General features: G+C 38.7%; 1 protein-coding gene across 12 annotated transcripts in view; it reads right to left on the bottom strand.

Moving 5' to 3' along the window:
* The window catches only part of PCDH15 (protocadherin related 15), a 460,786-nt gene that overhangs the window by 410,393 nt on the left and 23,572 nt on the right, over window positions 1–26,821 (bottom strand). For 3 of the 12 annotated variants that reach the window (XM_061373823.1, XM_061373819.1, XM_061373826.1), the window contains exon 1: window positions 10,709–10,910. The exons of 2 other annotated variants lie outside the window; for them this stretch is intronic. The gene's annotated coding sequence lies outside the window, so the exon portion shown is untranslated. Of the gene's footprint in view, window positions 1–10,708; window positions 10,912–15,309; window positions 15,416–26,821 lie in introns of those variants that run through there. 7 more of the 12 variants (XM_061373832.1, XM_061373828.1, XM_061373834.1 and 4 more) reach the window with 6 other exon arrangements.

Below are 26,821 nucleotides of genomic sequence, written 5' to 3' on the forward strand. Positions count from 1 at the left end.
AGCTAATCTCATCAAAACCATGAAAAAACACTGGACTGCAGTAAAATGCCACATTGCCTAATGAACCTAGTCTGAGATACTGAGGAGCTGAGCTGGACTCTGCACAGAACAGTTCCATAAGCTCTGACTTATGAGACAGGCACAGATAAGATTTCTACACCCATGCTGATGGAGGCCTCAGTATTTTATTATATTTTTTTTAATACATTATATTTCAAAGTACTGTTAATTCCATCCAGTTATTCAGGGAGAAATGGAGCAGTGTTTCATTGATTCTACCCATTCTTTTAAAAATTCAAGGAATGGGGATACTGATCCCCTGGAGTTTGCTTTTGGAGAGATGGATCTGCCATCTTTGACTTCTCTTTGCCATAGTAGAAGAGGACAGTGAGAAATCACAGATGCCAATATGATCATGGCAATTCCCTATAAACCTCTGCTGTAGAACTAACACATAAATAACAATGCATTTCCCTTCTCATGGAAGAAAAATTGCAGTGCTGCCAAATGTGGGGGACAAAATGCTTTTAACATCATCTGAAGCACTATCCCCTTCTCCTGTTGAAAATGCATAGAACCCTGCTCAGCTAACACACGTAATACCTCAGATGTTATCACTTTCATGAAGCTCATGTGAGTAACTAGAATGATAATCTTCTTGCTTTTAGCACCAGGAAGAGGCTTCAGACATATTCTCTCAGCTCTAGACAGGAATAGTATAATTCTGAAAACCAATCATGGGACAACCCTAAGGGTGCACCTGTTACAACCTGCATTTAAACCATGAAGCCATTGACTCTGGTCTTCCCATTAGCTTTTACTAGGCTTTTTACAATAGATTCTCAGCTCAGATCATTGAAAAAACAATGAACCACACTTGAGCTGCAGTAAAAATCACACAGATCAGTTACGACAATCACCAACTGCTAAAGAATTGCAGATAAAGCCCCTCGAAAATCCACCCGGCCTGGCTGAAGAAGGTATTTTCAGAGAATACCACACAAAAGTTCCTTCCTCTTCTGCTGTTGGAAAGAACAAACCTGTGCCATCTCTATCTATCCAAGCGCATTTCAATGCTCCAAAAACATTCATTCACTCCTTCGAAATAAAAGATACACACATATCCCAAGCAGTACCGTAGCATGAGAATGAATTTGGGGAATATTTTGGTAACAATGATTGCCTTATTACATGGAGTAAAGAGAGTCTACTGCTTTTGGCAGAGCAGTATTGAACACACAAGTCTTAACTAGCTTGTTACAATCTATAGTTCAGAAACTCCTTCCTCTACACAAACTAGTACTTTCAGACACCGTTCCTGGAGTTGGAATTATAGTGCTTTGAAAAAGTGTTCACTGTATTTCTCTGGAATAAATAAATTAAAAAAAACAAACAAACAAACAACAACAACAACAAAAAAAAAACCTGAAACAACAAAACCAGCCAAAAACTGTTAGTAAAGATACTTTTTTCTTATCCATCTTATAGGACATTCCCTTAGCCAGCTTTGAATATAAGGATATTCTGAATAACTCAGAAATCTGACTGTAAAGTGTAAGGTATTGAATAAACTCCTCCCAAATATTAAAATAGAATGAAGCATTTCTCAGACAAATAACCCATACGGATTCAGTGATCCAGAATTAGAAAAATGTCACTTGGCCACCTCTCTAAAATAACAGGGAAAGCATTCATTAGCTGGACTTACTATTACCATGATGTAGTTCATTAACTATGATGCTTTATTCGTTTGTACAGGAAACTGTTTATAATTCTGCTGGACATGCTCAGGCTTCCCTTTCACTAGGGTATTAAATGAAAGAAGCTTCCAGATAATGAAAGCCAAACATCTGGCACATTCAGAAAACACTTGCATCCTAATGATGGTGGGAAAAGTAGTATCTCTTATCAGTTCGTTTCATAACAATCATGTAGGTTGTGTTGCAAGATAACAAGTACAGAAACCTTTCTTTACTGCCTCTATCAGGCACTCAGATTTGTTTCATTTTCTGTGCATATCTACTGATACCCTAGATGTCTACAAACTAGAAACCAAAGACTGTATATCATCACTGTTTCTTTCTTACATCTACTTACCCATTTGCATTTCCACAAGTCTGCTGAAATTAAGTCACATTTTGCAGGGATTATATGTAAATGCTTGTCCTAAGAAAGAAACCAAGAGTCTGGCTTCTGATCCAAGAGCCACTTCAAATTGTGCAAGCAGAGTTAGACACTCGCTTGTGCTATCAATGATTCTCCAGCTTCACACACATGCACACAAGCCACAGTAGAAGCTCTGGCACTACCTGCCCATCAGAAAGCACTCAGTGCTCTCCAACTGCAGCTGGTAATCTTGTGAAATATGTTCAAGTGTGGTACCCAGTGTCTGGGAGAGGTGTGACTGCACCTAGGGCAGGAACAAGGACAGGAGCTTCCCCAGGGGATACTGAAGGCAGTTCCAAGGAGATACTGAAGGCATGGTGCAGAGAACCCTATAAACCCTGCACCCACATGGGGTGGTTCAGGTGCCAGTGAGCTGAAGGCACAGAAATTCCCCTTCAGCTCTGCTAAAGGCAGTATGGCCAAGCTATTTTCACTGTGATTCCACAGCTCACAGTGATCCCACATGAACATCTACACTAAACCCAGAGGGGTAAAGCCAGTCCCACTCAGCAAGGCTATTAAGCCCCAGACCAGGATATAAAAAGATAGTGTTGTTGCTGGAGGGGTGCAGAGAGAGATTGACAACACACCTAGGATGCATTGCCCACTATGACCAAGAACAATCCCACTCTAAGAGTAACCATCCCTACTAGGGACAATAGCTCTTTGAACTGGAGAGGAAGAAAGCTTTGATGGGAACAAGTAGCTCGAAGTGCCCCCCAGAATAAGGAGTACCAGTAGACACTGCTGATACCCATGCTCACAGCAAACATGGTGATGGTTTAGATTTGTTGCGAGGTAGCTATCTTCATAAGCCTTATAAGAGAAGACCATGGGGAAAAAAAAAAGAATGTGAGGGCTTTCTCCCACTTTTAGGCTAGTAGAGAAGAAGAAGAGCAATAGAGACAGGAACTGGAGGGGTTCACCTGAAAACAAGCAACCATGCACCATGGGGGCATTATTACTGCCTTCTTACACCATTTAGATATGTTCAGTGCCTAGAAATTGACCCAGCTGCCCCATCTCTTACTGCAGCACAAGGCAACATTTTTGAAGACCTCTAACTCTTCTTGTGACATGCTGCAGAGGCTGTCCTGGGGGATGATGCAGGTGTAACATGGTCACTGTGGCAACTATTCAAGGCACAGGCTGGAGAACAAAACACCCATTTGCAGGGAGTCTCACAGACCCCACTGTGCAAATCTCAGTTAGGAGTGGTCAAAACAGCAAAGACACCAGGCAGGCAGCATTCCAGTCAATGCAACACTCAGTCTGGCTTAACAGTGGGTCTAAAAACTACTTACAAATCAGAGGAATTTCATATAATGGGTAAAACAGCTTTTAACTGGGATTAAAGCTATCTGAACAGAAACATCTCCAAAGTATACTACATGGAAGTGTTTTGCATGGCTGGTGCTAAGTCAATATGAGTAGGACAAAAGAAGAATTTAAACCAAAAGATAAATAACAAGTCCATCCATAAAATGGTTTGTGTTGCATTCTTGGGTCTTTCATGTTGATCCAAGGCCAAAACAGTGCTAGGCCTTGGATCAATCAATCCTCTTTCCTCTGTAGAGCTCTATAAGCACTAGCAGCAGCCTTGAGCTGTGTCTAGTGTGCAACTCATCAGCTGAAACAGCACAGTAATAACCACAGTCTACCATGGCTCAGATACTGCAGTGTGGACTCTAACTTCCAGTTGATGCTGGGAAACCCTGGAGGTTCTAAGCTATTAAATTTTAAGTTACAGGACCATAATCTGTTCTCCTGCTTCCTACCTTTGAGAAAGGTAGTAACCGTTGATAATGGTATGCTCAACATCCAAGTAAATCAGAACTGACAAGGAACAAATAATAGGAGTCAAGGTTAAGAGGGAAGCACATATTCTTGTACTTGTTTACAGGTACGCTTGGGAGAAGCAAGTATACTAACTTTTGGCTGCATTTCAAGCAGTATGTGCTGCATAAAGGTTCACTTGCAGAAGCAACACCAAGGCCCACCTTAGCAAGTTAGAAAGCAAATCGAACACTTCATGGGACTTAAGGTCATGACAATACAAATTAAACAAGACTCTAATGGTGTAGCGGAAGCAGACTAGGGTGTTCACATCTCACTTCCACAGGCACAGCAGGGCACTTCATACCAAACTACCACAAACTCCACTGGATGTGAAAAAGAGATGTCAATGCAAGCAATCGCATCACTTGATCAGTATACTATCTCTCTCAAAACCTCAAAAGTATGGAAGCACTTTGCAATGACACTAGAAGAGTAGCAAAAACAGTAAATCCCCTCTCCCAAGTTTTTTTACCAGAGGACAAAAATCCCATGGCTGGGATTCAGTGAATGTGCATAGCCTACAGACTGTGGCTAGGTCAGGAACTGCTGCTTGAGGAACCTAAATTCTTCTGCAACCTAGAAAGCATCCTGGCCTCTGTACATTCGAAGCAATCTGTACCAAACCATTTTTGTCCCACTTAATCATCAGAAATTAAATCTCTAAATCCTCATGTGTGATTTGATTGTCACAATCCTGCTCTACTCTTTCCTCACTTATATGATCTAAGAGAGTGTAAGTGCTTACAAATAATAACAGCATTTACCTACTTTATAATCTAATGTGTTTTGGTATGCTGGGAAGGAAGAATACTACTGAACAATAGTAATTTTTTGGAAATGTGAAAGGTGTTATAGCATCTTAAGAGTCGCATAGAAAGCAGATCCAGCTTACACAGCATCAAAGCCAAAGCACCAGAGTTATTCAGAAAATTGAACATTTTTAGTAGAAAATGTCATAGGACAATTTCACTTTACCAAAGGTGTGTGTGATATTAAAAACTGCTATAAAATTTCAAGACACATTCCCTCCTTTAATAGAGCTTACAATTATTTCTATATATTCTGATACAAATTCTTCTTAAAAGCCTAGATGTTATAGTAAATTTCTGTACTGAAACCTTGCAGATATTTCTCCTTCAAACCAAGAGTTAATATCTATCTGTGAATGAACTTGCCAGCAATTTAGCTGTTGGCTACTACTCAGTGATAGAGAAGGTCTACTTAACACATTAGGGCACCACCAAAGGAGTGGAGCAAAGACACACCAACTAAAGCATATATCCTGAATATCTGAAAACTGTACAGTAGTTACTATATACATATGTACACATATTACATACATATCTGGAGAGAGATAAATCACATGTCTCTCAGTTACAAGCACAACAGTAGAGTGCATGGATAAACCATGCCACCCCTAAGCATTAAAGCAAAGATCCGAACCTTCAACAGGCTTCACATTTGAATTACTGCAATGGAAAAGCTTCAGGTTTTGATTATATCTGCTTCCTTTATGGCATCACCTCATCAAAACTGTAAAGCAGTATGATGTATATCAGATTTGTGATCACCTTATGTTGGAGAAAATAAAATCTTAAATACATTCTCTACAGATGGAAAAATAAACAGCATGAACAGTATTTGATGGAATGAATGCCCTGTGAGGAATGTCTCCACTCCATCAGGACAATACTAACAACTTCTATATCAGTTGTGGTCTCTAGATGAAATAACCACTTCATTATTCAGCTTATTACAACAAAGTGATGTAGTCATAGTTAATGACAGGGTTGAAACACTGATGCTGTTAACAAGTCTGGCCTGATTTGGGGCAAAATTCTTCCATTAACTGCAATTGGTTCTCCTGGGGTGCAAAGAGCTGCTAGTAGAAAATAACTCTCTGCATACAAACACCAGGAACCTCAGTAATGAAACATTGGTGCAACCAGCTAATGTGATCTTATTATTTCTCCAGACATCGGCAGAGAAGATGCTCTCCAAGGGATTTTCTATTTGAGACAGAGATATAAAGCCAGAAGAGCACCATATATTAAACCGCAGTATTGGTTCTGATCAAAACCTGGGAAGAGCTGATACAGTCAAACTGCATTTGACTGCAGTAATACCATAAACCTTAAAGCAACAGATCGGTTGTTGTAGTGTTCTTAAGAGAATTAAGAATTATATAGAAACTGTGCCACTACTGAAAAATTTAATTTTCCAGATACAAAGAGCAAAGAATGCTAATAACAGTGCAATTTGTATACTCTCACATGATTGATTCAGTGGATAATTTTTGTCTGTATAAGAAATAAGCTTAATTCATACACAATTTTGATAAAGTTCACTCACAGAAAATGAACTGGATTTGAATGGTAATAAACTGATTAAACAAAACGGAAGCACAAAAGAAAATAGATCTTAAATTAATTATTAGCATATGTTTGGGGGGAAAAAAAAAGAAAGAAATTAAGGGAACTACCTAGAAAAATCAACTGAATTGAGGAGCTCGGCCATCTGAACAAGAAGGGCAAGAAATCATCAAATCCCAGGTTTCAAACCCTTCAGTAGTCCAAGGAAGGAAGGAAGGAAGAAGAGGAAGACTTTCAAGAAGAAAGACTTGTTATTTTATTCTGTATGAATGAACATCTAACAGTTAACTACCTCAAATATTAGAAGGGTTTAAAAAAAGAAAAACAACCAAAACCAAAACCATATATTTTTTAAAAAGCCTAAAACCAGACACAACAAAAATGTCAAAAAAGAAAAACTAGTGAGAATTGGCATAACAGATCTCAAAATTTAAACACAACATTTTTTTCTCATTTTCATAGCTTTATAAAGATTGATTGGTGATGCAAGCAGGGAAGGGTCAGGAAAAGGAACAAGTTGGGTTCCCATGCTGCAAGAAGGGTAATCTAAGTACCAGAGGAACTTTTTTACCTTGTTTTTAGTAACGGCACTAATATTTACAATGGTATGAGAAGTAGGGGTTGAATAGTGAAGATAAAAAAATAAAACCTAAGAAACACAAGGGTACAAAAGAGGAAATAATCATGAAGTGAAATAAAAGATTTAGGGGACATTAAACAGCCAAAGCGAGACTTTTGAAAAAAAACAGCACACAAAATTGAACATCACTGAGACAGTCCTTTAACTAGGATACTGCATACAATTAAAGAGTAGGAAATAAATTATTAATGCTTAAAAGAGAAGAGTTTTCTACAAGCCAATGAAACTTACTTCAGTGGTACAGACACCAAGTACGCTTCCCTTCAAATTTCCTTCTAAAGACATGAAAGCACTGGAAAATGCAAATTACCAAATTTATTAGGGGTTTAACACAAACTTGTGACAGACTAACCTAAGAGATTACTTCATCAGATAACGTTCTCCACAAGCTGTAGATCTCCTTAATCTGGATTTTAGCAGAGTATTCAGCTGTGTCACATGGGAAACAGTTAAGCTGCAACTAGTAGAGGAATTTAGAGGTAGTGAAGCATTTGGTTCAAGGGGAGACACCAGCAGAAGACCTGAAAACATAAATGACTATCAGAGGGTCTTAAAAACCAGTCTTGGAACTGATCTTATTTAACATTTCAACTAGTATTAGGAACAGGTTGCTAACACACAGTATAGCAGGGATACAGATACTGGAAAAGAGAACATAGATATTACACACAATTATCTAGATGATCTGAAAACTGAAGTAAAGAAACAGGAAAAATTCAATAAGGCACAACTCAAGGTCATATACTCACTGAGTACAAGAAGTTTCCTGGTATGCTGTGCACTTTCCAGTGAAAATTGCAAAGAAGGAGGGCTAGGGAGTTTTAATTCATAATTAAAAACCATGAATATGATCCAGGGGCAAAAAGGCAAATGTGGTACTTAAAACCAGAACAGACATGTTCTGGGAATGGAGAAGGCAATGGTAACACTGAACAAAACACTGGTAAAGTGTAAAAACGAATGCCGTGTCCCATTTTTATTGCCATGTTACAAAATGTCAGGTAAAAGAAGTAATCAAAAAGATAGTGAAGACACTAGGAGGGGGGAAAGACTGTACTGACTATGGAAATAAGGAGAAGGTTCCAAGTGTCAAGAGCTCCAGTGACAGAAGAGAAAAAAAACCAAGCTATACTTGTTTTGAGATGGGACTCAATAAATAAGCCACATATGGTATGGCATTAAGGCTACAACAGTAAAAAAAAAACACCTGGACATGCAGATGGTCTTTTCTAATCTAAAGCTCTTAACACATATTTAAAATTATGAACTTAAGAGCCAGTAGTGCTAAAATCAGCTACAGATGTCAGTGTTAGAACATCTTAGCCCTGAAAGTTTAATGTCAGTAATACACTACAAAAATGCCTTTCACAAGTCCACCCTTTGTGAAAATCTGTGGTTATTTTTTGGTTGGGATTTTTTGGTTGGGTTTTTTTAATCATGTTTGTGAATAATGGGCATTCACAGATGACAAAGTAAATTGTGTGTGCTGTTAGTAAGTAGAAATGAAGTTTAAAACTGGACATCTCAAAGCAAAGCCTGCAGCACACAAGAAATCAATTTTCTCTTTATACCTTCAACCCTTACAACAATTTAGCTGTACAGCAAGTAAAGACCAAAATCCAGCATGGCCAGTTAATTTCATTTTTAATCTTTATGGTTTAAATTTCCTTTGCATCATATTATTTGTTTCCTCAGCATAAAGAGCTGTCTACTAGTTCTAAAAAAGGTGTTCTCATCAGAGAATCCCATACACCAGTAAATTAGTAAACTAAAAAGAAATAGAAAAAAAATACCAACCCAAACCAAACAAAAAATAACTTCTTGTTGGCAGGTTTTTTTGTTTGGTTGGTGTTTTCTTACGGGAAGAAAAGCTTCTATCAAGCCACCCCACCTTTCTAAACAGCATTAAAGCTTTGCACCACAATTTTACAGGCGACTGCCTTTCTGGCAAAGCTATTACACCTGAGCAAATATGACACAAGGTGACAATACAATTATTCCAACCAGTGATTTAGCACAAGTAGAAAACCATAAAGAAGATACCGAGTCACAAACTTCTTTACAGTCCGTATATTCACTCTCCAAGGGTATAAGGTGTGAAACACAGCAACTGGGGCTAACTTTTTTGTTTCAGCAGCTCAGTACAACAGCTGAGAAAGGAGCACTTCATCATGAAGCATAGCAGACCTCTCATTAAATTGCACTCTTATTTCATAGGGTTGTAACTACAAAGCCATGTGGATTACGTTCCTGAAACCTGAGTACTAACACTGACTGATAAAATGCATCAAATAACCCCTGGCTAGCTATTCTTCGGCCTCCCCAGGAAAAGAAACCCAAAAGCAACAGTTACATTCAGATAAGAGTAACTGAGAATTCATACACAAAGTCTCAAACTCCCTAAAGCAAGACTCAGTCCTGTAAAAGTCCACAATACATTAATATTAAAATCATTAACTATTTACCACATCTCCTATACTATTAGCTTACCAGTTCCACCAATCAGCTGACTTTATAAGAAGTAATGAAACACAGACCTAGAGTTAACCGTACACAGGAACCTGTTACCCCCTTGTAACAAGATAGCACTTTAAATATAAACTTCCTTCAAACAAACACATATTCTTTTTGTCTTCAAAATACATGAAAAGTATAATAAACTTGTTTGTAGTTTTCATATTAAAGAGAATGCAGCAATCACTAAAATGTATCCTTTTTCTAACCTAAATCGGTGTCTTTAGATTGCTAGCAGCGTTGCAATGAACACCAGGCAAAGAAAATACAGAAATCCAAGAACAGTAATTACTAAAATAATACTAAGGAACCAAAGTAACACACAAAGAAGCATTGAAAAAATGATATGAAATAGGAAGAGTTAGTTATGAAGGATATTCAGGGTATGAACAACAACAACAACAACAAGATGTCTTTTTAAAAAGCCTATTTTGCTAAGAGAAAAAGAAAGTGAAGAGAAGCTAAGAGAAAGTACTAAGAGAACAGTTACTACTGCACCGAGTTTAGCTCTGTACTGACACATTAGCCATGTACAAGCCCTTAAGTTTACTAACCTGAACTCTAAAAACTGCAAAAAATTAGTCAAAGTACTGCTTGACATGTTAGCCTTTTATGAGTTCTCTGGAAAAGAATTCCTCTGAGGATGAAAAAGGTGGTTGTGGAAGCTATACTTTGCAATAAACAGCAAATTCCAGTACAAAGAATTAAAAAGCAAGTGTTAAGATCTTTTCCGTTTCAGTGCAGAGAAAGCACACTGATGTGGAAGATGAAGACCACAGTTTCAGGAAGGACATCCCCCTTAACTAAAAAAGAAACAGGTTTTTATTTACCGGCTCCCCCCACTCTATAGCTAATGGAATGAGGGGTTCACAGTGACTGATTTTCTAAACAGATTAATAAACTATTCGTTCTGGGGACAATTTTGCCTTGACTGAATTCCAAGGGAAAGAAAACACCAAGAAGAAAACCCAGCTTGACTTAGTAGTTCAAAGTTTGCTGCTTTGGTTTCTGCAGCAAGTTTCTCCCCCAGATCTGTACACAGAGTAATAACATAATCACAATAACTGCTCGCTGCTCTCTACTTCCGAAATAAACACTATAAAACAGAGCGACAGCAATTCCTAGGCACGCATCCGGCACAGAAACAACCCACGGAACAGTAAGGACAGGAAAATACCTTCGCACATCAGCCCAAGCGGCACACAACCACCCTCCACCGTCCGCTCTGCAGCGCAGCCGCTCCACCCGCCCGAGGCTGGGGCCGCCCGGCTCCGCGGCGCCCCAGCCCCAGCCGGCCGCGCAGGCGAGTCAGTGCCCGACGCCGCCGAGCGCCTCCCGGCAGTGTGCGAGTCCGGGCGCCACGGGCAGGCGGTGCGAGGTCCCATCAGCCTTCCCGCAGCTTTGTATTGGCTCCTGCTGCCTTCTCAGCGGCGAGGAACGCAGCAGCTTACGCTTCTTTGTGAGATCATTTGACAGAACAGGAGTAATCTCTTTAAAGCCCTTCTCAGCACAACAGTACTGCTGGTGAGTGAATCTATGTTACCCGAAATAAAAGTGCCTGATGCGATCGGTGAAAACATAAGGTCACACCATGTTTTGAAAAAAATATTTGTCTCATATCTTCATTACATTTAAACTTGAAACTCACGTTCACAAAAGAGCCTGCACAGACTCACAATGCAATTCATGTGAGACCGCACAGGCACCAAACCAAGTTTATTAAAAGTCAAAGGATTACTAAGAATTTGGGGGGATTTCACACCAAGCATTGCCCCTCCCCAGAGCCTATATCCATATGGAGTCAAGTAAGCCTATAAGAATCTGACTTAGCTTTAAACAGTAACTTCTATGGCTGCAAGTTCCAGCATGAGCGAGAGAAGTGTAATTGCAGAACCTGATGTGAAATGGTCAAAATGCCATGACAGTGTTTTGGCCCTTCTTGGTAAAGGGTGGGCACAAGTTAAATGTTGACTGGACTGGAAATAAAGTCTGGTGGTTATCTTCCACAGGCTTTTGTGGCAAAGCAAAATAACTTCAGAGGTTCTGGGCCCATTTCCTGTTGTATTGTTGCCCATAGTACAAAAGAAGTGCATTTTTTTCAAAATAAGAGGGTTTTTTTTTGGTCATAGTACAGGGTGAGACTAAATAGGAACTCACAACAAGAGATTTGTACTGTGAAGTAACCTCTATGAAATAATATCATAGCACATCCTGCTCATTGCAGAGGGGTTGGACTACATGACCTTTGAAGGTCCCTTCCAACCCAGACTATTCTGTGATCAGTTACTTGAAAGCCTGTGCTGGGACTAACACTGTTCATCAGCTCTTTTCAAAATTATATACAAAATTACTGCAAAACTCTCTAATGCTACTGGTCCTCATACACAAACCCTACTTACCTGTAAAATTTTAAGTCTTAATTTCTTTAGAAAGGAACTTACAAAACTGTAATTAAAACTTTTCAGAATGAGCAATTTCTTTGTCCTATGAGAACAAGAATAGTACTGATTCCTGAAACTGAAAATTAAAAACAAAACAAAAAAACCCAAACAAACAAACCCACAAAACCAAACAAAAACCTGGGGTCATTAATCTTTCCCAGTTTAGGTGCTCGCATTTAGTTTGTTCTACCTTTAGGTTTTCTGTGAGATACACCTGTCCATAGCATAAGCCACAAACATGCACTTCTGTAACAGTGTTCAATGATTAGATGTTCCCAAAACACCCAGACCAGCTCCCATAACACCAACAGTACAGGATCTTTGAACCAGAAGTTTGCCTTCCCCAGCAACAAAAGAATTCAAACAGGCAGAAGGGACTATCCAAAAGAAACTGCTGCAAAGTTTCTTACTTCAGCACGGACACGTATATTTAATATTTATATGCAACAAGAACATTATTGTTAGTTTCACATTTTCTCAGAACATTAGCAAAAGGAACTAATTTACCTTATGTTCTACAATACTTGAGTGCTTTGCATGAGTTATTTTGAAAGCACAGAAAACTGACAAAAATAACAATGATTGACTTGAAAGTTGCTCATTAATTTCTTTACCTTCTGTAAGGATACTCAAAACATATCCAGGGTCAGCACTTCACAGAGGATTTTCCCTACAATCAATTGATGAGCATACCAAAGTCTCCTTGAAATGTATTTACACAGTTATAGTGCAGCACAGAAAAGATGACAATACAATACTGCCAGACCCAGAGGAGTATTCAGCGCTTGGGAATAAGGTGTCTAGGAAAAAAAAAAACAAACAAAAAAACCGAAATCCGCTTTTGTAAAAAGCAGGAACTAAAGTCCCATTAGAGCCTTATCTGTTCTTCACTGACCTTATCCCACCTACTATTTCCAGGAGGATGTCTCTGTACTAGGGGAAAGTTCAACCCACCACTGTCCAAGTCTCACAGCAAAGCTGTTGCAGAACTCTGATTCTGCTCACAGTTTTATGGGGATACAACAGGTTCTTCAGTTTAGGTTTTTAAAATATGCTCTTATATAATCTTACTTCCCATCTTCCAGCTATTTTAAACACCTTATATGACACTGAGATCATTGGAAATTATGGAGCTTGTCCTCCCAAAACACATTTCTGGGCATATGAAGGAGAAGAAGGTGATTGGAATCAGTCAGCCTGGATTTTCCAAAGTTAAATCATGCCTGACCAACCTGACTGTGATAAAATGACAGAAATAATAAAGTGATAAGAAGTGGATGAGGGGACACCAGCTGTTGTTTCCTTTGACTTTCTCAAGACTTTCAGCCCTGTCTTCTATAACATTTTTGTATCCAAGTGATGATGGTAAGGTCTAAGTGTGCAAACTGAATTTAATTTACTTCATGCATGTAGACATAAAACTAATTTAAAAAGAAGGCAAACTAAAAACCTGGTTGGATGATATGGCTCAGACGTGGCAGCAGAAGAGACAACAGGTGTAAGCTGAAACAATAACATAAAGGATAACTTTCCCTTAAGAGCAGAGGCAAGCAGTGCAGCAGGTTGCCAGTGAGGCTGTGCACTCTCCATCAGAGTTTTTCAGGACCTCACTGGACAAAGCCCTGAAGATCATGGTCTCATGACAGAGGTGGCCCTGCTCTGAGCAGGTTGGGCCATGGGCCTCCCAAGTTTCCTTCCAATGTAAATTTTCTATCATTCCTAGTCTTGCCTCCAAGTAACTTACATACACACATAATCAGGGGCTGATTTATTTCATTAGTGAGTAGTTGCTAAATACAGTTGAGAACAGTAGCTACTACTTAGAAAACTACTGTTGGATCAAGTTACCGACATACATATTTAAATACATAAAGCAAGACCGTAAGTGCGCAAAACAGTTAAACTTTTTTAAGATGTTGTGTAGATTTGGTTGAGGCAAATGAAACTACTTGCAGCTTTCTACCATATAAAAGTCTGTATATTTTGCAACCTAAGGAGAAATGTAAGCAGCATAAGGTTGTTGTTGGAATTACATTAGACAAAATACAGAATCATTTTATCCATGACCTGATGCAATGTTTTTACTATTTTCCTCAAAAACGGGAAGTTTGCTGCCCTAGAAGGCAGAAAATGCAGGTATCAACTAAATAACTGTAATCAATCTGATTTCAGGGAAGGAGGAGAATTAAAAATTTTTGGTTCTTGTAAAAATGGCTTAGTTCTTGTAATTTTAATTTAGTAAGTTTGAACTTGGAGTAAAATATTTGGCTCTTCAATATTTCCCTGCAAACAGAAGTTTAGAATAACATGCTGTTTCTTAACTACAGTAATACTGGTAGGCCATTATAATATGTGCCACCAGGCACTCAAAAAAGACCAGCCTCCTTCTATGTGATGGCATTTGAAGAACTAAATGGTGAAAAAAATAAACACAATTTGCACAGAGGTATGTTGCAAACATCTTAACACGTGCCTTTTTCAGTATTTTTGTCACCAAGAGGCAATGTGTAAAGAATCATCAGAGCCAGCCGTGGAAGGAACTGGGAAGGCTGGAATGTATTCTGCAGAGATCCACAATCTGCCCATCTGTTGACAGGGAGGGATTACATCAAATCCCATTGAGCTTTCATATTGACAAATTCAGGAGAAGCAGTAATTGGTTTACTGAAGTTTGTTAGACTCATAATTTTATCACAAAATCCTCTCAAGGCAAGCTCATTCACAGTATTAATTTTTTTTCCCTTTTCAATGGCTCATTTGTTCTGTAGCACTATAAATATTATGTGAATGAAAATCACAGGAAATGGCTATTCTGTGCTCCAGTGCCTTATTAAAAGATATCTGTTTCCAGAAAAAAATAAATCATAACACTAATTATATCTGCATTTACACAGCTCCTTTCAGAAAGATTATCTAGGACTCTTTATAGAGCATAAAATTACAAACCCATAGCACTGACTATATGCAAACAATCAGATATATTCCATATGCAGCTGTGAAGACTGCCATAAACATTTATATTCATGCTGGTTCATCTGTGCTAGGATTAATGGAGTGAGAAAAGCTGGCCAAGGACACCTATTTAAAGAACCAGGAGGTTTAAGTACATGGAACCAGCACAGTAACTTCTCATCTAAAGTACAGCATAGCTAATGACTATCTAACTTATAACTCTTACTGCAAAGGCCGTTTTGGGCCCAATCCCACCTTGTCCTGCCAAGGAAATTGTGCTTGATGTGTCAGAAGCCATTTTGGTGCATGGCCTCAGAATACTTGCACAAAACTAAGGAGAAAAGGGCTTTGCACAGGTAGGTTCAGCCACCATACGCATGTTCACAGCCTGGGGTGGATGAGACCCTCATCTCATCTGTGAGGCTTGTTGAGGTAGAGTGGAAGAAAAGGCCTTCAGCGCAGCAGAACGTGGCCAGCCTGGCAGTCCTGAACTGAAGCAGGATTTCACGGAAATATGTGGATTTTCAATGCTTAACTCAAACTGCAGGCTTTCAATGCTCTCTTTCACACAATAACTCTGTGCTGCTGGAGGACCACAGGTGTTGCTGCATTTTTACCTTCACATTTCGCAGGTGCCTGGAGCTCCATCTCTATGCAGACTCAGAACCATCTTAGTCCCACACTAGGCTGAGAAACACATTTCCCACCTTAAACCTAGTGAAATCCAGAGACTTACACATCACCTCCCACAATCCAACTCCCCTGTCCCACATCCTTCACAAAATTACTACCACAGCTTGCTATAAAAACTCAGCTAGAGAAGGGATGGAGGTGCCTATCATCCTCCACATAGGAAATGAAAACAAACTCAAGCCCTTCAGGACCAGAAGAAAACAAGAAGATACCCACTTCTGTTTTGCAGGAAAATGCTCTCACCCGGATAGTAACAGTTTTGGCAGACACACTCCTTACCTCTGCTGCTGCTGAATCCCTGCCAGCAAAGCAGGTTTTACTGGGCTGCAAAGCCAGATTAAGAGATAACTAACTCCTCTGTAGCCTGCTGATCAGGCTATTTAATGCAAAATGCAGAGAAAGTCCTGGGACAGAATCCCCTTCTGCTAGCATGTTTTAAACAGAAAATGTGAGCTCTGCTTACGCCTTACAAGAAAGAGGATAAAAATCTATCCCCAAAGCAGCAATCCAGTGGGTGGTTACAAGCTCTCCTTTCATCAGCACTGAGGGAGAGGATGCCACCCTGGTATGATTCTCCTATGTGACGTAACCATGTTGTGGCATCTGGTGTCATGTTTACAGTGACCAGCATAGCAAAGAGATTCTGGAACCGAGCAGGCTTGCCCAGTCATATAAGTATGCAAGGTCTACGCAATCAGACATGGTGCCATCCTAGCACAGCTACATGCTGTTAGGGCCAGCCCTAGAGAGCCTCACTGTGTCATGCAGAGTTCCGGTTAGGATGAATGGCCCCCAGAAGATGCGGATGAATTGTTAAAATTCACTTAATATTTAAAAAGGACAAAGGAATGTAGCAAATACAGCAAATATTTATGTATATAAATACAAGTATTTAAAAAATACATAAATACACACAGGCAGATATTTTAAAAAGTGCCAAGTATATGTGTACATTTTACTTGGTAGTATAAGAGTTTAGCAGCTCTTGAAGCTTGGAAACACTCTTTTTGATGGTTACTTGTTGTCAGTAGTAAACCTACAAGCACAAATTCCTCCCCCCTGCTTTTCTGGTATCTACACCACCACCCTCCAAGGAAGGCTAGGCACCTTTACTCTGAATAGAAGGTTCTGAAACTCCATGAAAAGTGGTCAGAGACCTAAAATCTAGATCATTCTTTTGCTCTTCACAACAAAATGAGATCTTCCGTAAATTCAGAGGAGTAATTTCCCTCCTGATTCCTTGATACCCCTAGATGAAGGCTTGTTCCCAAAGTCTGTGGGCATCACTTGGCAGGGTATGCATTCTGTTACTTGAACAGAAGCCTGAGTTCACCCTCTTAGACTTTGTCTATACCTTCCCCCCTTCTTCATGTACTTCAGTTCTTCTGCTTTTCCCAGTCTGTTTCTCCCTCAGAAAACAGAGAAGACTTAAATTATCACTGAGAGCTTTCGAGAAAAAGATGACAGCAAGGAAGCGTTCCTTTTCCCACCTCAAATACACATGCACAAACTGTAAGCAGCTCATCAAACACACTTGCCAGAAGACCGGCAGGAGAGAAAAATTACCCACTTTGCTCCAAACGCTGTTTTTTTCTGCGTTCTGGATAAAGGGTGAGTTTCAATGCACTTTTATCAGCATTTCTAGAAAGCACTAACAGGCTCTGAAGCTGCTCTTCTGGTTCCAGCTTTGGATCACAGTGTTTTGATTCACTTTTTCTTCTCTGAGTAACCATGAATACTTAATATGAGAGTCTTTAAAATATAACCAGGAGTTCACAGTTCTGCAATTCTGAGTCTCTACTAATATTAGACTCCTGAGGATTAAAGATAAAAGGAGACTCTGTCATCAGTTCAACACAACAGCAGCATTCCAATTTTTTACAACACTGAGGCATGTACAATAAGTGAGCAGGTAGCAAATAATTACCTTTCTAGTGCCAATGATCTCATTGTGCACATGGCTGGAGTGAACTGACTTGAGCTAAGAGGAGAAGAAAGGAGGCTCCTCCACAGCACCCATGGCAAAACACAGATCACGGAGTTGCCAGGTTTTGTGGTTCTTTCCTAAAATTTGCAGTATTTGCTTCTTAAAACACTGCATAGCTGGTATTTATTTACTGTTGAAAATTCTTGATTGTTTGGAAACGTATCGTGCAGTAGAAAAAATATGTAAAGCGTATAAAAATTTTTTTCTTCCATAAATTTCCTATCCAGTTGAGCAAGAAAGACTGTAACCGCTCCATGCCTTCAACTTCACCTCCCCAAATCATTTCTATGTTAATGTATTATTATGTGATAGACTTTGAGCAAGGGTCAAGTAGCTCTCAGAAGTAGGAACATTGTGCACTATTGTGAAAGTTAATGGAAACATATTTAAAGTATATTGAAAAGAACAAAGGTGCATTAAGAATACCTTTAAGTATTCCCCAAATGCATTTTTATGTTGATAAAGGTCTTTACAGGAAATAAGATAAAATATTTCAGGTGGACCTGAGGTTTTTTTCAAGTATTATACAGAAAAGACTGCTATGATTAACATTATAGCTTAAAATCATTTTTCTCTTCCATCTCCATGTGTTGCTCTCTACCCCATTCCTAATTTTTATGCTGAAATATTCCAGAGCTGGATTAAACACCTCCAGAGAAAAGCACAGCAGTAAGCACCATCAGTGTCTGACTGCATCAAATGACTGCTAGGAACAATCACTTCTGCAGTTAAGAAAAATTTGTCTCCAGGTATATGCTGAGCCTAGCAAATGAATAAGAGGGAGGCAGGCGATTTTCTGACTGAAACTTCTGTATATGTAACCATTACATAGGTTGTGCTAACAAAGAATAACTGTTTAGAAACATCTTTGTTAGGCCCCCTTAAATGAGACAACAAAAGAAAGAAAAACGTGCTGATGCTCTACTAGTTTTCAACGCCCATTTGCCTTTATTTTTCCTTTATCCCATGTCACTGCATGTATAAAGCCACATCTACAAATTTACTTGCAGAACCACTAAGCTGTCATCTTTAAGCCTCTCCTTCACCCACTTACCATAATTGCCAGATGCAATTGGATAAAGATGGAGAATACAGTTTTGTAATATACTTTTTTACTCATATTTGTATTTTATCACAGAATCATAGAACAGTTAGGGATGAAAAGGACCTTAAGATCATCAAGTTCCACCCCCCCTGCCATGGGCAAGATGCCTCACACTAAACCATGCTGCCCAAGGCTCTGTCCATCTTCGCCTTGAACACTGCCAGGGATGGGGCATTTATCACTTTCCTGGGCAACCTGTTCCAGTGCCTCACCACCCTCACAGTAAAAAACTTCTTCCTTATATCTAACCTGAAAACATAATTCTAAACATGGTCCAGATCTCAACAATGACTTTTCTCTCTCCTTTTTAAATCCTAATTATGCTCATGTAATTTGTCTTGCTCAAAACAGCTTCCTTGTTTAAGCTTGTCTCCTATCCCTATTGTCTCCTTTCTTTCCAACTCTTGGTACGTTCCCTTCTTAACTCTTCTTTCCCCATTCTCTGTATATCTGCACCAATACTTCAACTCAGTGGAATTCACATCCACCCTGCTGTCATTTCTCTATCTCTCTGGTGGTATTTTACTTCCCAAACACTATCATGAAATAATCAGCTTTCACAAAACTTACGGGATTTCCAAAGTTGGCTGTCAGCTCTCTGTTAGCTTTCCTACATCCATGTTTTTTCACAAATACATGCTATCCTTCAGAGCATGCTGTTCACATACATTTCATGTGCACTCCCACTTGCAATTCATATCCACTGGGCAGAAGTATCTATGGAGACCAAACTCGAGCATCTGGAAACAGCCCCATATCTGACTGAGCGAGGTAAGGGATCCCACATCCCTTTTGCCAACATGCATTCCATGTGTTTTGACACTCTAGAGAAACAGAGAGCTCATCCTGAAGAACTGTGACTTCTAGGTAGGAAGCTTGGATTTACTCCTAGAATCAACATCACACTTCATTCCCTTCTACTCACCCAGACTGGATTAGATGGGATCCTGACATAAAGGAAGTAATGCTCACAGTCTGTTAAAAAATGAACTTCAAGAGCAATTCTCTATGAGCACATGAAGTCATTATGATGCAGCTGCTCTGCAGCTCTCGGTAATGGAACCAGTTCAGTAAAAAAACCAGAGGGACTACTGAGCTTTGACCAACCTCTGTCCTGTCCCAAATCTTCACCTCCTTTCTCTCCAAATGAAAAAGTAATGGGGAGAGTGAGGAATATCCCATGAGTATCCAATGCCATGCCATGAGCACAAGGTGAATCAAGGCTCAAAACAGTACTCTTGCAGAAACCAGTAATTGTATTTCCTAAGGGATATGTACAGGCAGACAAGGGTGCTGGGAAAGGCCATGGTCTCTAGTACCTGCCGCTCAACCTGTCTAACTATGGGCCCCAGGTAAATTGAGTAATAATCATGGAATGGAGTTAACCTAGGGCATAACGGTAGTCATTTTAATGCCCTCAATATGCAGTTCAAAACAGAGGAATTTATCTAAATAATGTACTTGCTAGACTTGGTTGTATCTGTAATGGCCATGACATTAGCAGGTCAAGATCAAACACAGAATAGTAAACCAACCCAGTTATAAAAGAACACCGATGATCCTGCAAATTTCTCTGCTGCTCTGCTCCTCCATTATATGTTGTGTGTGATAGCAGATTAAGAATAATGACAAATCACATTCAATAAACTCAAAGTGTAAAACACTGGAACTATTTTGCATTCTTGCTGATAATTATAACTGATCTCAAATATCACATTGTTACCAATCTTCACAGAATGAGACAGCAGCTCATTAATGAAGAAAAATTGAGATTTTGTTTGCATTGTACTGAATTATAATTATCTGGAAATAAATACTCTATTGTTATACATTCAGAAGCAAACATAATTTTGATACAAAGTCAACATTTAAACCCCATTTCTTACCTCACACCCTTTCGGCTAAAATGTTACATCTATCTTTTTTAATCACAGAGGTACATAAAATTGTAAAATAGAAGCATCAGTATCCAAGTGAATTTTCTCATTGGAGATAATTCTGTGATCTATACCTGATTATTATTTTCAAGAAAGAAAAGCACTTCACTTTATGATTTATACAAGTTGGATATCCTATATTTACATTCAATGCAACTGAACTTTACTAATTTTAAATCAGAATAATACAGAGTATAACTTGATACAAGAAATAACACTTATCTAAGGGAAGTATGAGCACAGACCCATTAATTACAGAAGCCCTCATTTATAAATAGATGCATACTTTTTGTAAGGGAGGAAAAAATATTTCAATTTTTTTCAAAAACAACACAAATCTTTCACAGTAGTGATTTATGAGCCTTTTCTTTGTAAAGCAACTTATTAAGAGTTCAGCTGGTTTTTCCTAGGGACATTTAGTTATACTGGGAAGATAAACTACTTTGTTAATTCAGAAAAAAAATATGTAACAATCTCTTCACCCAAACTCACTTTTTGTTTAAGATGAGTAATGAACAATTTCAATCAGGAAGGGAGTTTTCAGGATGATAAGCACTTGAAGTAGTACACTTCAAGCAAAGATCTACATAAAATTTTTACTATAGCAGAGCTCGCGTTACGCCATGTGTCATTTTAAGCTGCTAAACTTGATTATGATGATATTTTTTTCTCTATGAAGTACTATATTTCTGTTCTAGAATATGATATGACAAAAGCAGACTTTTTCTCCTGTCGCCTTCCCCTGGGGAACTACCTCTGACAAAGTGGCACCCTGAGCATACTTCAAACAGGGAACTTCCTTCTTACACACACATAAGTACCCCTGTTGTTATTACAGGTAGCTAACTTTAATTCAGCATAAAAAAAAGAGAAAGAATTGTTTTCTTTCCCTTGCAAGAGCAATCAACCTTGCCCAGTGATAATATGCGGCCTTACTGGCTCACCCAAAACTTTGGCTGTTTTGACTGCATGATTTATGTTATCTATTGACAGTTAACTTGCTCATAGCTTTGCTGTTCATTAACTGGAACCCATCCATTTTTTTTCCGCAGTTCTGTTTTATGGACCACTTGGTTTCACAAATCAAAGACAGTCGTAGTGAAGAATTAAAGCTGACTTCCCCCCGCCCCCCTTGAGAATAACAAGTTATCTTGAAGAGGATTCAAAACTTTTGTCTTCAAAACATAGAATACCAGTGATCAAAACAGACAGAAATGGTACCCAGTAAAGCAAAATGAGATCAAAACCAGGACACAGACAGCTTGCCATAACTGGAAAAGAGTAAGTCATCATGAGCTCAAGGGAGGGCGAGGATGATAGTACATGTATGTATCCCCTGAGACATAACCAAAGCTTTCACATTTTTGTTTAAGAACCATCTGAAAGTCTGCAGAAATTGTCTCCCTTCTTGCCAGTGTCTGCTTGTATGTACTATTTTTTAGGTCCTAACATGCAATGGGAATTGGTTTATGAAGTCTGATGTGCAAATGACTTGGCATTCTCCCCATTCATCACTGCCATCCCTTCCAAAAGGAAGAAAATTAACCCCTAAGAAATCCTTTGTGTTTGCATAGAACTGTGTTTACAAATCCCCTACAGGGATCTTGAAACAATCCTCTGATTACTATTAGCTTTCAATGTACATATTTCAATTTGGTCAAAAATAAGACTTGCAAATTTAGAAGGTACTTTGTAAAAATAGTTGCAGCAAGAACACCACTAATAACAATTATGGAAATCTTTTTAAACCATGAACGATTTTTGATTTTACTCTAAAATTAACTTGTGAAGAATGAGAGCATTTTGTAATACTTATGTTCATTGTTTACTTCCTCTATTCAGCTTTCTGGATGCTATTTATAACAGGAAAGAATGAGTCACTATCTTGTCTTGGGATGAGCCCTCAAGTATAGTTATATGTAATCATATAAGCTGGCACAGATAGGAATTCAGAGGCAGGTGCTTTTCAGGAGACAACAGTAACATCCACCAAACAACCATGAAATCTCTATTCTGGGATTAAATATAACATGAGAAAGAAATATGCTTCTTAAGAACAGGAAAGACAGAGACAGTCCTGATAAGACAGTGGCACCCCAATAACTATTTTGAGGACTTGAGAAAGGACCAAGAGAGGCTCTATGGCTGCTGAAGGTTTGTCAAGAGGGCATTTTAACTTGGGAACTTTATTTCCCTATAGCCATTAAATCCTCACTCTTTGAGAAAAGCTATATGGCCTAGAGAAAATCAATGCCCATTGCTGAAAATCTCCCATAGAGTGTCTCTATTTCAGAGTTAATTTAGCTTTACTTCCAGGAGATGATGAGATAAGCAAATGTGTCTCAGCTTTTAGGACCACCCTTGGCATCAAATAAGCCCATGGTCTTAGGGAAGGGATAAGCTGTGGTCAGGATGGGTTAAGTGGGGGTTTTCAGGAAGGCTTAAAAAAAGGCTAGATCATGGGGAAAATCTCATTTGAACTAATGGCTGACAAATCAGGTCACAAATGTTAATGCAGAATCCTGATTCCAAGATACATTTTACCCTGAAATATTAACAGAAAAAGATGGTTTTCTGATTTATAGGTACTGCTCCTTTCTTGAAAATTTGCAGCTTTGAAGACCTTGAAAAGACTCGTAAAGATAAAAAGGAGGCAAACTACATAGCTATTTATGCCACATATTTACTTACAAAAGTTAGAAATCTGTCTACCTTGAACAAAAAGCCAAAAAACCCCACACAGACACTTCTATATGCAGAAACCCTGAATTCACTGCCTTTTTCTTCATCTCTCTGACCAAAACCCAACTCTGCAACAGGTGGCCCCATTGCCTTTGACCTTTGCTTTTAGGACAGCTTCTTCGGCACCAGTCCTACCTCTCAGTCTAGAATTTCCTAGTTCTTACAATATACTGTACCAGCTCAGAGCAGATCCAACACCTTGCACAACCTTAGAGCCCCTTACAATTAATGATGTCTCCAAAGGGAATGCTTGTTAATTCACACCATGTGTTTCTTTAGTCACTTAGCACAAAGATAACACATATTTTTCTTAATTCTGAACAGTGTTCTAGAATAATTTGGAGGTACTTAGTCCTCCGTGGTTTTTGAAGGCCAGTTAATAAGGATCAGCAGCACGGATTCAGCAGGGTGGAACTGCAGAATTCAATTTCCCTCACTTCTCCTCATACACAAACCAGAAAGCATTAATATCTCACACATACTCCAGGATCACAGACACTAGGCAGAGCAGATTTCTTCCTTTGTTTTTATGTTCAATATAAAGGCTTTAGAAGCTTCAGCACTGAATTTGAAACATACTGAAAAAGACCATGTGCATGTTACAGATTACTGAAAAGTTCCCTGTACAAAGAAATTTCATCTGCATTTCAAAATATCTTTGCTTTGCACAATACAATCCTGAAATTGCTGCAGGACATCATAGCCACAAAACCCTTTAACATGGCCCTTTTTGCATCAACTCATTTGCTAATGTCACCTGTTAACTGATCTTAGCCTGGCCTCAATCTTCTTTTAATGAAAGAGAAGGAAGAGGATACTTTAACAGCTATTATTAGCTCTTAGTACCTGTCTGCAGAAAACAAAACAGAGCCTTTAATTCCCCAGGCTCTCTTACAGGCCCAATGAGACACTCAAGATAATTAGCATATGTAAAAAACTCATACTGTGTGAAAAACGGGGTGGTGGTATAGTGATTCCTTCACTTCTGTATCTGGAGAAGAACCTTACCTGAACATATATATTTTTTTTTTTTTTAAAGTGTGCTTATTTAACCTTCACACTTAGAAAACAACATTTTAAATCCTGTAACTTTATCTGAGGCTTGGGGCAACTACATGGGTTTTGGTACGGCAGGATTTCTGCACCAGCTTAAAAATTTATATGCAACATGGGGACCCTTTTGTTATCCATAATTTTCAGATGATGCAATTAATGCTCTTATCTTACTACAGGCTAAAATGTTGCACTGCCTTCCAGAGTTGAGAGCTTTACAGCCTGTATTCCTGTAGGGCAGACAAGATGTAAGCTCTGTCAGGAGCGACACTCAGCACAGTACTGTTTCTGGAGCACAGGAAGGGTTTTATGCAGGGACAGGACCACAAACCTGAGAACTGCCAGAAGAATGAATGTTGCAAATACTCAGAAATTAAGAAAATCTGCTTTCATTTCTGAAAATGAACACTGATTTCCTTATGTTTGCTTTTTTTCTAATGCAAGGAATCTATTTTGGGGGGTTTGTTTGTTTTTGGTGTTTTTTTTTTTTTTAATTAGCGAAAATAAGCTTTTAGGTCAAAAATGGCCTCCAATATTTGATCACTGTGAAAACTGGTAACATATGTGATTGCTTCCCTAACTGGATAGCTTGATAATTAACTATTAAGGGTAATTGATATATACGTATGATAGCGGAACAGACTCCACAACTTCGATAAAGTTGTAAAGTAGGTATGCTTTATTCAGCTGAAGACGCACGGGGGATTGGTCCTCCAAAAGTCATGCGTGCCTCAGTGTTGTTTCCCTCTACATTTATCCTCTAAAGTTACAAGGTTGCACAATACGCCTATACATATTCATATTCTATCCCCGCTTCGTATTATAATGACCTAGAAAGTCCTCTGCGCCTGCGTAGTGCCCCCTCTGGTCATGGGCAGGGGTCTCAAGATGAAGTAAATGAGTCTTCCTCTTGTGGGTAGGGGTCTTCAAGATGAAGTAAATGAGTCTTCCTCTTCTTGAACTTGTCACCTTTTAGTCTTTACACATATGGCCTTAGGGTTTGGTCGGTGCCCCAGCCATAAACCATCTGCTTCTTCCTGCTTTTCCTTATCAAGGCGCCTGCTTTTCCTTATCAAGGCGCCTGCTTTTCCTTATCAATAGCTACTTATCAGTATAATCAGGTGTCTGCTTGTCAATACGACCAGGTGCCTGCTTTTGCTTATCAATAGGACTTGGTGTCTTTGTTCTGCTTAGTAAGCACTTACAACAGACAATACCTTGTCTAGGCAAGTAAATTCCTCTAACACAAGTAAATTCCTCTAATGCAAGCAAATTCCTCTAACCCCCCTGTACAACCCCCCCTGTACATTGGTCAACCCTCTGCATCACGTAAATGGATTACACACTTACAGTTCAGACTGTGCTGGTTAGATAAACTAGGTACATGAACTTCAAGTACAGCACAGACTGTGGTTTCAGCTTAATTTTACTCTCATATTCATTATGCGGTATGAATAACTTAAAGAGTGATTCACAGCTTGAGAATTTTGATATATATAGGAATACATGTATTTTCAGATCTAAAGACATCTAGAGAGAGAGAGAATAAAAAGGCAACTTTTTTGTGCCATGTTAATTTAGATTTATTTTACAGACCTCATTGAAAGTAAGTTACTAAGCCCCTACTTTTATATTTGCCTAATTAAATAAAGGCAAATGAGAAAATAAGGAACTTTTCCACAAGCAATCCTTCAGTCTCAAGAGGAACATTATTTTTACATAAAAAATATTTTTTTCTTAGGAAAAAAAAGTTTTCTAAATATATTAATATCTTCTGCTTATAGTATACACTCTGAATTATAAACTTTAATAATTTTCACCTACCTGTCTCTTAGTAAAATATTAACTAAAACTAAAGTCTGGAATAGGGCTGGAAGGGTATCTTACCTTCTCAGATTTTTCAATCTCCTTTACATAACTGAATACTGCTGAGGTGGCAGGATTGCTACTGTTTTCCCCAAATAATTTCTAAATTAATCCCCTTTACCCTCCATAAGGAAGGATTTATGTAAGAACAAACCTTACTGTATCCAAGTCACCTAAACTTTTCTCATTTCCATATCCAAATTCATATAGGCTACATGTCCTACAATTTTTGTGTCATACTGGTTCTCTCCACTCTTTTCCTGATGGAGCACTGTATACACATTCTTGTGCAATTCTCAATAAAGCAATTTAAATGCTAAGGATTTACTGTTGTCTATAATAAAATTATTTATAGAACAAGAAACTTGATTCTTACTAAATCTTTTGTTTTTACTGAAACCATTACAGTCCTTTTTTGCTGTAGTGCTTTCAGTAATAAGTAATATTAACTCAGTATTTTCATTAGTAAACTTGTTTACCTATGACTGTTAGAAGTACCACAAAATGCATGGTA

Source organism: Neopsephotus bourkii, unplaced genomic scaffold (assembly GCF_033783945.1).
Source record: "Neopsephotus bourkii isolate Nb327-2 ecotype Australia unplaced genomic scaffold, CSIRO-AGI_Nbou_v1 NB_1634, whole genome shotgun sequence".
In the NCBI taxonomy this organism is placed as follows: domain Eukaryota; kingdom Metazoa; phylum Chordata; class Aves; order Psittaciformes; family Psittacidae; genus Neopsephotus; species Neopsephotus bourkii.